General features: G+C 42.7%; 1 long non-coding RNA gene across 1 annotated transcript; it reads left to right on the top strand.

Moving 5' to 3' along the window:
- The first annotated feature begins 3,021 nt into the window (after positions 1–3,021).
- LOC123967152 lies at positions 3,022–9,714 on the top strand. The gene is made up of 3 exons (XR_006824201.1): positions 3,022–3,145; positions 7,656–7,755; positions 9,338–9,714. It is a non-coding gene; the product is annotated as an uncharacterized LOC123967152 (long non-coding RNA).
- Positions 9,715–12,388: the final 2,674 nt, after the last annotated feature.

The following is a 12,388-nucleotide window of genomic DNA, read 5'->3' as shown; positions in this document are numbered from 1 at the left end:
TTTTCTGAGAGTTAGGGTATGAAACCGTGACCTCTTGAGAAATACTTGAAGTTGAATGAGGGTGGCATTGGGAAGCAAAAACAGAGATGAAGTGAGATACAGTGAAAAATACAGTGGGCTCTTTCTATGTGTGTTGGAGAGGTGGTGTATTGGTGCTCATGCACAGAGCCTGTGTGGCTCTTTGTTCATGCAGCTTGTTTGAAGACTGGGTCTTTCACTGGACAGCAGGATGTAGGGCTCTGGACCCTTGGCAACAGAGCAGCTCCATCTGGGCATAGCCTAAAACAAGATGGCTTTGTATGTGCGATCACCATTCTGCCCCTCCCTTCCTTCCCCTAACCCCTACCTATAGGTCCGCAGCCTTAGGCACTGTGCACCAGGTGCTCTCCCTCGTTAGCCTCACAGCAGCTCAGGCCCTTCTGCTTTTAGGGAGCAGAAGTTACCTCAGAGCAACCTGACCTTCACTGGAACCGCTCTTTAATCAAGAGTGTGATGACATCAGCCGGGAGCATTGAGAGGCAAGCCAGCTGACAAGGAGCAGCATGTGATACCACAAGTTAGAGGTTCCTTAAATCACATACAGTGTAAGAATCTCCCCTTTTGTGCAGAAGTACTTTATTGTGATAACATGACAGGCAATCTGTCTTGTTGAAGGCATCATTATGTTGGTCATAAATGAGGCCAGCCTCAGGGCAAAGCAGAGCATTTTGGTATGTATCTGAACCCAAAGATTAATGCATAAAGTCAGATTTTAGGTCTATGCACCGCCTCAGATAGATATTATGAACCGATGCATATGTGATTAATGAAAAACAGAGAGTTTTGTCAGACGGGAACATTCTCCACCATTTTGTGAGATTTTCCTGGCTGTGTACCCCACTTTGTCTAATTTTTTTTAAGAGAAAGCTGAGTCCTCTCCATAACGTGAACACATTCTGTTCTCCGCCAATTGCCTCGGGCTCACTAGAGACAGGCACTGGACAGTCCCCCCCCCCCGCCTCTTACAGCCCCACATCAACCTGTCATCTAGTCTACCCTTGCTACATGTCCCATTCCTCCCTTTTGTCCCTCCTCCCTGTCCTGCCGTGCCTTGCCGTCACTCGGCTGTTATTGAGCAGGCATTTCACAGACACTCCCACTGAGACCAGTGACCTCATCAGCGGGCAGGAAGTCAGAGGGTTCAAGTTCCTCCTGTGAGAGTAATCCCACACATCTCTGCGTTTTTGATTCAGGAGAGGGGAGAGCGTTGAGGGACCATGGGGGTGTGGAGTCCCCACGTTTCCTAGTTTCTCACTATCAGCCCATGCCACATCATCACATGACCATAGACTTTGGCTTAGGCTACTCTAGAAGGAGAACAATCTAAGTGGAAAAGTAGCAAGATCCAGGTGTCTCTACTTCCCCAGCTCCAAATGGTTCCAATGTGGCAGTGGAACAATGTGGAGGAAGAGATCAGATTAGAAAAGAAAGGAGCAAAGAGGAAGGAGCTTTTAACAAATGACAAAAGATGTTTGTATATTAAAAACATTAATGGACAAAAATGTGGCGTGTGTATGACCATTAATAGACAAAGACTGCTCTGTCCCCCCTTACATCAGGGAGTAATCATTAATTTGAAACATCATGGACACACAAACTGATTGGTGGCTTTTTCCCTGAAATGGGTCGATGACCTTGACCATTCGTTAGCCCCTTCCTGCCAAAGCTCTGTTGCCTCAACAAATGACATCAGTGGGAATATATACCAACTCTGATTCAACTCCTGGCTGGACACACCCTTATCAAGACGAGCATAGCACATATTATTTCTTTTTGGTTATGTTGCAAGATTTTATATTTTTCTGTAAAAACAGACAAGGCCACGTGACACTATTTTATTACAGTATAACAACAAGAAATATACAGTATGCAAAAAATGTAATTCTTGGTCATATTTCTGTCAAACTGGTGAATGTTTTTTTTAATACGCTACAGCATTGATCAATTTCCATTTCCTCTATCAAACTGTGATCACATGTTTACCGCAGATCAATGGAGAACCAATTAATGTATCCTGGAGCTATTTCATGCAAATACACAAGGGCTCTCCAATGCATGCTCCTAAAAGCACAAGCAGATTACACACATCCAATATGAGCAAACACTGAAAGTTGTAAACACACTTTCAGACTAATGTCTTTCACATCCACACCTCCCACTCCTATCCAGAAGTGTGTGAGTTGCAACACGTTTGTTACCGGCAGGTCCTGCTTTGTGCTGACTCCACAAAAAACACTTCAGTTCTAGAGGGTTGTATCTGGGCTTGGCTACGCCACTCCTGGCATGCACGGCATAAAGACACAGGCACTGCCAGTAAGCCTATAGCGCTTCAGTGGAGACATAGAAATACAGAGAATCTCAGAGGAACGCACAAGACCAGGCAAAAATCGAATGGGGGGGTGGAGGGGTGAAATTACTGTTAACTGGGCAGCAACTCAGCTCAGCTCATCACAGATCTTTGCCTAAGGGAACATTGACGGGTTTGTGCCCAGATGTGTGGGAGGGAACAGAGCTGAACAGTCACATCCATCCTGTTTGTGAACTTGTTCCAACTCTTCAGACACGGTCCATTCTCCTCAAGAAATCTGCCGTACTTCCAGGCACTTGGCGTCATTGACTGTATCACTGATTCTAGCACGCTCAAATAAAATACTTTTTTGGCCTTGAAAACAGTGTTCATGTGCACGTTTACATGCACGTCTACACACCAGGGTTGTACAGTAAAAAGAAGAGGGACAGAAGGAAGCATTAACATGTATTTTATTCGCAGGAAAAATAATCCATTGATACATTTGAATTATGATGCCATTTAAACAGCTCTACATGTCTTTGAGGCCCACTGTCACCAGGCCATATAACAATCAGCCCTCTCTGCGTCAGATCTGCAGTCAATGTGGAGGCTCTATGTGTTTTAAGAGCCTTTTTTTCCCACTCTATCTGACTCCGGGCCAATATTCATTCTTTAGTGAAACAGAACATTCAGATAGAGACAGCAGCGAGACTGGGAGGACATTCACTGATAAACTCTGAACCCTCACAATGAGAACATTCAGACTTTGTAGTCAGAGATGAGCTGCTCTCATTCAGCACCCAGCAGGCCACAACGGTAAGGATGCTTTCGTCATTTGGTGGAGATCTAATTATGCAGTCGCTTGTACGGAAAACGTACCATAATGTTATATATAAAAAAAACATTTAATCAGAGCCGATAGAGAAATAGAGAGAAATGCATTGGACTGTAAAAGAAAAGCTCATCAGTATCGGCGTGAGACAATGGAAAGCTTTGTGTGTTAATGTCTTATATATACATGGAAGGAAAGGAGAATGAGACGGAAAGATAGGAGGAGTGATAGAGAAAGCATGTGAAAGTCAGAGAAAGTGTATCTGTGGAGATAAGTGCCGGTCACTGGAGTCTGGCTGCTTGAGGGTCACGAGGGTCAGCGCTGATGTAGAGATGTGGAACGTCATGAACCGTTTCTGTGTGGGAAAACTGAGGAAAGGAACGGGGAATATTTTCAGGTCTGTTTGGGATAATTGAAGTGCGTCCTTCAGCTGGAGTTTGTGTCGGCAGAGTGTTGGTCATACAGAGGGGTGGGGTGGGGGGTCAGGGTGGATGGCGGGTGGGGAGAAGAGGAGGGAAGAAAGAGAAAGAGGATTTGGTCCTTGAGTAGGTCTGGTTCCCATTAGAGCAGAGGCCTGGAGTAGGTTTGTTTGTACAGGCAGAACGTCCCAAAGGAGAACAGAGGCAGCCTGATGTTGCTCCTCCCAAACGGGCCGCCATAGAGGGAGTATCAGCTGCAGCGCTTCACTCTCTCACCCCTCCAGTCCCCGTCCCCTTTCCGAATCCCTCCTTCCCACCCACACTTCTAGAACAAAGTCCAAATGGGTCTTCTAAACTGTTTACGGATGTTCTTTGTTTATGTGCTATTCATGAGAGCTGTGCCGAGAGTTCCTGTCAGAGCCCTTAGCCCTACTGTCCTAGAAACAGAGCTATTCATATGTGAACTTAACCCTGTGTATTAATCAGCTCTCCTGCATCTAATGGGCATGCAGAGACAGGTCTATCATTCACATGGGTTGGGCTTCCCTCCAGCAATCCCAAGTTTTTTGTTGTTTGGCTCTATAAAAACACACTTGGGAGATAGAAGTCAGTCAGACTTGACTGGCACCGTTGTTGTGGATTGTGGCCAATAAAAGCCTAACAACACCATGACCACATGCAGAAACACTAACAGGTTAATAAAGCAGGGAGACTGATTGAAGTGGCTTGACTTTGACGCCACAGTGGTGTGACAGACGGGGCCGTAAAGATCTGAGTGCACAGTGAGCGACTCAAAGCAAGACCTGTTGAGGTTATGGTAAAATGGAGGAGGAAGTTCTCATATGCCACTCTACGCTGCATTAAAACTGAGTCAGAGGAGGGGGTGGATCTGGAGGGGGGTGGAGAAAGGGAAGGGGATGATGTTTCTCCCTTGGTGCTCTGCAGGGAGCGGTTGGGGAGTGGAACCGTGATTTATGGAAGCCAGTACTTCGCAGCAACTTTTTCCTGGAATTCGGGGCTGTTCTGGGGGGGCAAGGAAGGGGTTAGGGGGCAAGAGCGGTCCAAGGCCAGGATGAGAGCAATATTTCACTGAGGCCATTAAATCAATTCACCTCCAGAAGGAGCCAAGCTAGAGAGCTAATGAACATTCGGTCTTTTCCTTTTGCAAGTTGCTTTGACTTGAAGCCTCCCCTAGAGGTTAAAGGACCGTTTCTTCAAGTTGGAGCTGTGTTATTGGAATGGGTTGAGGTCAGCGAAGCAAATCATTATGTTACTAGCACTCACCCGAAACTGAAGAAGAAAGCTGGGACTAAAGGAGTTCTTCAACACAGTAATGAAAGTCCCACAGTTAGTACAAAGGACCCTCGCTTCCACATGGAGCAGTGAGAATTTATCTGAGCAGAGTCAGTGAAAAATGAGACAATCATCATTTAAAAAGTGACATCATGACTTGCTAAATATTTAGTACCACAAAATGAAAACACATTATATTATAGTAAAGGGTTATAAATAGCTGAAAGTCTTGGTTTACAAAATAACCCTCATGGACTGAATTAGGGTTCCAAAAATATGACTGATTTTGTGTGTGTTTGTGTGGGTACATCATCGGAGAACAATCTTGGTTCTGGATTAATAACACCATTCAAATTTAGTAAAAACAGTGGTCCAGTTGCAGCTTTACTGAAAGGAAGAATGTCTAATTCAATCTGTTTTAGGTTAGTGAGATTACTGCCAGTCAGTCGTGTGAGCTGTTAATTAAACCCACATTTATTTTTTGTTATCCAGCAGTGATATTCGTCAGCTTTATTGGGCATTCTCTGTGGCAGCTGCAATGTTGCCAAATTCTGCATTTTAGGGTTAAACACTTGAACATGGACACTCAGTCACGCACATATACGTGCACACCTCTGACTTGGCATTTCCCATCATCCACCCCAACTGCCTGAAGGAATGATTCTTTATATGCTTTTCACAGCGGATGCTAGCGGTATCAAACCTGCAGTCTGATTAGATAATGATGCAGTAGTCTCTATTCCACCTTAGAGACTTTAAGACTTTAATGGCATGACTCACATATTGCCAAGTAGAACCAGCCCAGCTGGCAAGTAACAGCATGAGCTATCAGTCATCTTCATGTGAAAACCTCACTCACAGATGTGTGTATCCAGGGCTGACAGATTCACTGACGTTAGGGCACCTCGAAATGTATTCAAGGAGAAAACTAATAGAAGACGGCACGCTTTAGTCATCGCAGACTACAGCGGGGAAAAAGTGATGACTGGATGTCATTAGCCAGCACAGTGATTATTTAGTGATGGGATATTGTATGTGGGCTGGATTGCCAGTTCTTGAGCAAGTCTTTGGAATCTGGAGCTGCAGTTAATTATCTTTTTAAGTATTGTTTATATTGTGCTTTACAGTGGCGCTTTTAATGTGTATGAAAGGATCAAGTTGCAATTTCTTTCTTCTCTTCTTCTCTTTGGTATCTGGTAACTTTCCTTTAATTGTTGAGGTTATTACAGATTTGGCTGCGGGTGATATGTAATTTTGAACTTGATTGGATGTGGCCACTGAGGTCATCGTGCAATTAGAAGACAGCTGTATCATTATTACCAATCTTACTTGGCCAGAATGTAAATTTCCTTCTCCACCTTTTACCCTGACCCCCTTACTGAAGTGTTGGGAAAGTTACTGCACTTACTAACTCTAAGAGGTACTTTCAGATTACCCACTAACCCAGTTCAAACACAATGTGATAAATCAACACATATAAGAAAATGTTGCCAAAAACCTTATGAACTCATTTGGCTGGAATTGTATTGTTCAGTTCGTGATATACATTTACTTTTTTGAAACAGCAATGCTAAAGCTTCAGAGAAATGTTCAAACCCTGATTGTAAATAGGGCTTGTCATTTCATAATGCAGTTCTGTAACGTATGGATTACCAACAGCTAAAAAAAAGCTTAAAACACAGAAGAGATGTGAACTGACACAGATAAAGTGACAGAAGCACTTCCCTGTCAACAGTCGCATGCAGATGAGTCTGTATCCGTTTGTTATGTAGAGTGATCAAAGTAGCTGGTGAACTATTTTTGTACTGTTGTTTCCATGAAGATCGTTGTCTACAAGCAGAGGTCAATGGTCATGAAAACAAAGCAGCTTGATAAAATGTTCTTTAACAGAGAAGAAAGGGGAAGAAATCATCTCCCATGACTTGCAATATAATGACAATGATCTTTAGGCTGACACAACTCATGATGACACGTTTGATCTGAACTTGTGCAGAAACATTTCTTCATGCTGCTGCAATTGCATATGCTAACTTGAGTTAAAGTCAAACGGAGGTGGGCTGCTTCAGCTTTGTGGGGTGGGACAATGTCAGCACGACCTTGGTGGAGTGAGGTCTAAGGCAACTGGAGGTGTTCCAGCTGCAGCCAATAATAAACACCGGGGAGGGAAGTGAGAGGATGATGGGAAGAATGTGCCCAGTGTGCTGATCAAAGCCCCACTTCCCGGGTGGCGTGTGGAGTTTGACCACAGGGGAGGCAACCGTGTGCAGCCAATAAACCTGGGAGGTTTCTGACCAATTCAAAGGTGACTTAGAATGACACAATAAAATACACTATAAAACACAATCAGAAAATGATTGGATATGAGTTTTCTTCATTCTTGCTAATGATTTACACTGATTACCTACCGTATCTAGTAGTTAGTTGGAAAACAATCTCATAAAGCATTACTGTAATAATCAGTGGGAGAAAGTAAGGTGTTTTCCAGGACCATTGGAAAATGAAACGCTTTCTTCAGCTTCCTTTTTTAAGTACTTAGGTGGCTGTTTTTCTGGCAACAAATAAAATAACATATCTATAACTTTGGCAAAGTCCCTATTGAAACTAGTTTCCCATTTCATGTGCATGTGATTGTCTGGGCCATGTCCAGGCCAGGTCTGTTTGTGTGTGTGACATCAGTTTTAAAGACTGAAGTGCTTCAGGCTGTATCGGGAGGGTGTGAGATTTAGACCCCTGCTGCACCTCCTGCCATCCCTCCTCACACTCATTGTCTTTTCTTTTTTAGGTATGCATTTTACCACTTTGACAACGTAACTTGACATTTAACCGAGGGCACGGAGAGCAGCACAGGTCATGAGAGAGGCTGGTACGAACACTGGATTAAGGTAATGGCCTGACCCTGATCCTTCTTATCTGATGACCCCCAACATTGACCCCGGCAGTCAAGTGCCAGCTTCCCGTTGGGAAACAGAAGATAAATTCCGCTCGAGGAGAGAAATGTGCACCTTTTGATGGATGTGTTGGCACAAACACTCTTTTGTAAACACTCTTTTACAAACAAATACGGAGCGCTCTGCCTCAAGCAAAAATACACAAAAATCAACATTTAATTGAGTCTGGCCTGCCTGTCTCAGACGTACAACATGCATGCTTCTCCAGGCAAGATTCCAATAGGTGCACGCTTGACCTGGTTACTGAAAGCTTATTTTACCCTCTATTGACTAACTTCACTACACATCCATCCATTATCTATTTCCTTTTTCAGCTCCGTTATACTGCTCCTTCCTTCCCTTTCCCCCCGACATAATCTCTAAACATTCTGCATGAGTGGACGAAGAAGGATAGGTCTGTTTTTTCTGTTGAGTGATTGCTGTGCAACATCTGTGCACTAATTCTCTCTCTTACCTCAACAAGCGCATGGCACTGAGGTCAAAGAATGAGAGTAAAGGGTATTATAACTATTACAGACAGAATATGACAGAATAGCAAACATCATTTCTATACCATCCCTGTGTCAGTGTGATGCTCTAACCACACAAACTAAACTGAAAGAACATGAATGATTCTTGCTAATGAGTTACATTTTTACTTCTGGCCTTGCCCAGCACTACCACAAAGATGCACACACACCTACACACACACACACACACACACACACACACACACACACACACACACACACACACACACACTCACACACACACACGCACGCACATGCAAACCTATGACTAATCTTTTGAACTTACTGTCTGGCCAATGAATTAGCAAGAAACGTCAGTGTTGGGTTTCTTTGCCAGTGCAAGAGGAGCCACTGATGGCTGCCATATGGTTTCAGGTCAAAGCAACAGAATTGTAGTCGTGACCTTTGTGATGCCGCCGAAGATTAAATGACAGGGACCTTATCTGTTGCTCTGTTAAATGCTAAACTGAGGCCTTTGTGCTGGTTCTACACCCCAGAAAAGACACCTCTTCAGCTGCCAAATGACTGTTTGACCACCGAGCTGACAGGAGTTGCATCACTTCTCTTGTGACTGCTCCTGCTGCAGTATAACAACATACACTCTCAGTGATAATGTTAAAGATGTCATATTATGCTTTTTGGCTTTTTCCCTTTTCTTTATTGTGTTAAAAATCGTTTTTTTGCATGTAATAGGTTGTGAAAAAAGGTCATAGTCCACCCCACAGAATCTCCCACAGAAAAACACTGCTCTGAACTGCCTGAAAACAGCTTGATTGTATTTCAGCCTTTACTTCCATAACCTCTGCGTCACTGTGTTACACACATCAATATACTTGCCTAGCGGCTAGTGTGTGTTTCTACACCTAAATATGAAATAAAAATGACATTAGATACATTCCAGGAAATCAATGGTTGTTACTGTGATGTACAGACAATGCATTGTTAAAAAGTTACATATGAAAAATACATTTGTTACAAATTAATAACTTTGAAATGTCTTGCTCCAGTCTAGGTTGCAAAGCTGGATTGGGTTGCTCCGCCTGTGTTTCGGGATGAGACTTGGGCTTGAACATGTACGGCTAACCTGAAGCCATGGTTACAGCTGAAGCAACTTTGTTTTGGATCACACTACCTTGCTTGTCTGGACCCACCCTACTCTGCTTCTGATTGGCTAGTAGTCCTTACCTGGGAACTGTGCATGTGCAACTCCAAACACATAAAAGTGAATTGTTTCACTCTGTAGCTAAAACGGAGCATTCAACACAGTGTGAAAAGAGGTGCTGCAGCAATGTGCAGTCTGACAAAAATATGGTGTTTCTTGTAAATTACACGATATAAACCTATTTTGGTTCAACCCCTGAATAAATTATGAACCTGAAAATTAGCATAATATGACCTCTTTAATGGAAAAGCCTCTACTACATAATAATGGATGTGTGGATTTAAATGTGTTTTGCTAAGGGTACTTCAGCAAGGCTCTAAAAACTCTGCCCTAATCTGAAGGGAGCCAAAAAGTCGGGTCTCCCCCATCAACCCATGTGTGCCCACTCATTTTACTATCCAACACTCTGGTCCTCAGTGGACCAGAGGACAGTGAACACAACAGACACCCAATATACCCAAGCATGGTAACCAGTACATCCAGTGGCGCACACAACCAAAGGAAGTTATAACACAAAATGTTTTAAAAGATCAAATGATCAGAAATACATGACACATATCTCCTTTGTGTGTGTGTGTGTGTGTGAGTAAATAAAGTGACCTGATTGTGGACAGTTATTCAGACTTTATCCCTGCTCAATGAACAGATCAAATGTAAAAATAATATGAGTTCTTTTGTGCTGGTAAAAAAAAAGCTTCTAGATGCTCTAGAGATAAGCGGTAAGATAACACTGCAGGTCTGCGGGGGAGTGAATGCAGGGTGGACGGATTTCTTCTAAACCTGTGAACAGCAGAGACATGTGACGCAGCCAGCACTTAAGCCCACTGTTTGGAGTGCAGAGAGAGATAAGCCACACTGACTCCGGGCAACACTTTTGCTGTTTGGTGTTAAGAGAGGAAACCAAACCTCTAGTGCCACAAGCACTGTCTGTGTCAATTAACTGTATGCACAGGGCCCTAGAATATATATTTGAACAATTTAACAAAACAGTAGAGCTTTTGTCTTGACTGTAATTTTCATAACGGGTCCTGTTTATGACCTCAAGATGACGTCGTCAGCAAAAGCTATTACAACTAGTACAAAAATAGTTGTTAATTTGTTTAATATAAATGTGAAGAGGATCTATCACCAGCATGCATCTAGTCATGTTTCAGTCGTGGCAAAAACACCTACTTAAATGCAAATTGTGCACGTTTCCTTTTCTTTTGATATGATCTACAGTCCTCTGTGAAGATGTCATCTTGATCACATCAGTTGTTATTGACTCAGACAACTTTAATGCACATGACCTGAAGAACATTCACAGCACTAAAAATACACTTTTAGCTTTGGTTGTGAGCATCTGTGCGGAAAAGAGGAAGGTTTCCACAGAGAATTACTTATGTCTGGGAGTCTTTGGATGAGGAAGTTGTGGGTATCTTTCCCTTACAATTCTCTTTTTGTGTATTTTCTGTTTAAAATCGAAACGGTTTGTTATCTTCAGACTCCTCGTGTTGTCTTGATATATTAGTGCACAACCCAAAACACGCCAATGACATTATCATTATGCTGTTGGGGGCCATAAAATTTGCCCTTATTTCATACAATACATACTGACACGCCATCTGTGGTTGAAATGTATATACTCTATATATGTGGGTAACCAAGGGATGGAAAGTCCCCCGTCTCACACAACACAGAGCCTGAGAACAGTTAGAGTTTACTGTTAATGACATCCCCAGTGTAATCCTGCCTAAAAGTGGGAACACAGAATATCTAACCACTCTTCTATATTCACTTTGCCCTTTTTTAGCCCTGTGATCTTTAAAAGCAGGTCAATGGAGATGAGTAATATAAATAATGTGTCTGATGCACTACCTACTTTCTGTTGCCGCACGCATTTTGATCTCTGACTTGAAGCCTTTTTACTGTCCCACTTCTGGTAAGTTCAAACCTAGGTCAGGTGACCACAACCTGTCTCAATGCTCCTCGTAAAGGAGGTCGTCTTGCAGTCTCTCTGGTGGAAAGGTGACGATAATGTCTTTGAGGGAAAAAATAGACATTTTGGTAAATTCACTCCTCTTTTTTACTGACAGTTAGATGAGAAGATTGATGCCACTGTTATGTTTGTAAAAATACGCCGGATAAATTAGCTTAGCACCAAGATTGGAAGCAGGTAGCCTGGCTCTGTCCAGCGGTAAGAAAATCCACCTATCAGAACCTCTAAAGCTTGTTAATTAACATGTTATATCTACCTTATTTAATCTGTACAAAAAGTGTAAAGACAAGAATTCACTGTTTTATTAGGGAACTATTTCTTGGTCAAGAAAGGCAAGCAGGGTAAACTCCAGGAAGTTATTGGCTCAGGCCAAGCAACAGTTTGGCACATAAACTCCCTGTAAAATGAAGAATTGTTTTTATACTTCATCTTTTGTACAAAATAAACATACAAAATGTAATTTGTTAATTAGCGAACTTTAGAGGTGCTGGCAGACAGTGTTGGACAGAACTAGGCTAACGGTTTCACCCTGTTTTCGGTCTTGGTGCTAAGCTAAGCTAACTGGCTGCTTTCTCTCTGCAACAAACCATATTTCCCAAAAATGTCTAATTTTCGTATTATTTTCGCTTCGTATTATTGTAGAGACTAACTTTTAAAATGTATATTTAAAAGACTGGCAGGGACACAAAATGCAAATCACTACAAAAAAAACTTTCTAGCTTATTTATTCCATTAAAGCTGTGGCAACCCATGAAACAATACTATCCCAGAGGGTTTATTTTGAGGTGTGCTTGTGGGGCACACATCCACCAGCACATGTAGTAATCTTCCATGTGTGTGTGTGTGTGTGTGTGTGTGTGTGTGTGACTGTGTGTGTGTGTGTGTGTGTGACTGTGTGTATGTGTGTGTGTGTGTGTG

Source organism: Micropterus dolomieu, unplaced genomic scaffold (assembly GCF_021292245.1).
Source record: "Micropterus dolomieu isolate WLL.071019.BEF.003 ecotype Adirondacks unplaced genomic scaffold, ASM2129224v1 scaffold_81, whole genome shotgun sequence".
Classification (NCBI taxonomy): domain Eukaryota; kingdom Metazoa; phylum Chordata; class Actinopteri; order Centrarchiformes; family Centrarchidae; genus Micropterus; species Micropterus dolomieu.
This window is presented reverse-complemented; position numbering and strand designations above follow the sequence as displayed.